Here is a 2,082-nt window from a genome sequence, read left to right on the forward strand (position 1 = left end):
GATCCAGTTTCACAATAATATTGTTCTTCTTTATCACTTCTCTGATATGATTGGGTTTTGAAGAATACAAAGAACTTCTATGGGATTACAGTATCCCATATGTGAAAGATTTTAATCTTATTTATAACTCGTTCCACATGTATTCTAAGTCGGGCAACTTAATAATAATAATAATAATAATAATAATAATAATAATAATAATAATGATGATGATGATGATGATGATGATAATAAAACATATAGCGCCGATATCAATATTGCTCTTTTCATATCATTTCACTTCCTGGGTTTTTACTACTTCCTCAGGTGACATTTGCTTTCAGCTTAATTCCAAGAAATGGTGAAATATTAAGACAGAGACACCCAAGGGTAATACGTCACTGATGGTAAAACCTTTGTCTGCCATTACTGAATCTCTATTATCAAATGGCAAGTCAAGAATTCCAGATCGTGTCACAATTTCCTTGTCGGAAATGCTTCCGGTGAATGATTGAGTCACGAATGTAATGGCACCTGAAGGTGAAACTGCCCTTTTTAAAGTGGTGTGATTTTTGTACGAGCTGAAGAGCTCGATATCTAAAAGCAAGCTACTGGGCATTTCACATCGCACTTCTGTGCAATCAAGTATGACTCTTGTGCTGGGATATGAAAACCTTAAAATCTTCAGGCATTGTTTTATCAGTTACATCTCTTGATGCATAAACTTGATCCAAGTTATACAAATTCTGCTCACCGTTGATTTAGACACATTTAAACAAATGAGCTAAATGAGTGTCCGTAAATCCTTGTCTCAAGCGACACATTACAAGGAACAACTCCTCCATTGGTTTAAGAGATCTTGGTCTTCCTCGTTTTGCTTTGACCCCTGGTGGTTGATCGCAATGTTGTGCAGAAACAGAATGATCACTTGACAGCCAGTATCTTATGTTCTCCCCTGTAGTTCTGGGGTCCAGAAATTCGGAAGTTGCCAAAAAAGTCCTATAATTGGGAAAACCAGTGTAAAACAAGATTTGGCCATCTGACTGACTAAATCTTTCAAGAGAGAATACGCTAAATTGGAGAAGTTCGAATTTGTTCCGAAGTTCACTCTGAGCCATTGTTTTGAAGGGAGGTATTCAAAACATGGACCCCAGGTCCATCACCCCTATAGACCCGGTCCATGGACTACCCCTGTGGACCACCCCTCATTTTGCAAAGTTACAAGCACAAAAATCTTTAGACGAAAGAATTTAAGCAATTGTCTCTAATTATAAACACCTGAAAAATTCAGGCGTCTTCAATGGGATTCGAACCCGTGATCTCTGTGATGTCGGTGCAACGCTCTGTCGACTGAGCTTTGAAGCCACTCAGTTGGGAGCAGGTCAATTTCTTGGGCTCATTTGTTCCGGTGAAGAATTCGATGAATGTAATGAACTTATATTTGAAAAGCGGTTTATAGACGAAACTCTTTAAAGCTACCAAGAGGTGATATAAGTGTCTATAACACGCTATTGCTTAAATCGATTTATTTTTTTGATTCGGAATTTCCTGTTAAATCTCAAGATGGCGGCAATTCGTGAACTGCATCGAACTGTAACAATCGGACGCCTCACCACGTTCCGGCTAAAGTATTTTAATTCACCAATAAATGATTTTTAGGCGTACGCCAGTTCAGGTACTCCACACGGTACTCCATGGAGTAGGGTTCCGCATTTTGTCCTCTCCCGGAAGGGGATTGCTCCCTCCAGTTCATCGTCTATTCTATAATCGAGGCAGTACACGGCTCAGCTGACAACAGAGGTTTTCTTATCGAAATCGCTTGGAAAGATGTTTTAGCAAGGTAGTAATGGCGACCACAGCGGGGCCGGAGAAAAAAATGAATTTTTGTCTATAAATCACTGAAAAAAATAACTTAAATTATTTTTTTCAGTGGTTCCGATGAACATGTGGTCCACTTTCACACCACTTAGGTGTCGCCCTTGAAATGTACCACGCAGTATGACACAGAGCTAACGATAGACTTGCAATAATTTTCATCGGAATAGGGCCATAAATATATAGGGGATTCGCACTCTTATCTATAGTTCTCTTTATGCAAGACGA

The sequence above is a fragment of the Montipora foliosa genome, chromosome 3 (genome assembly GCF_036669935.1).
Source record: "Montipora foliosa isolate CH-2021 chromosome 3, ASM3666993v2, whole genome shotgun sequence".
In the NCBI taxonomy this organism is placed as follows: Eukaryota; Metazoa; Cnidaria; class Anthozoa; order Scleractinia; family Acroporidae; genus Montipora; species Montipora foliosa.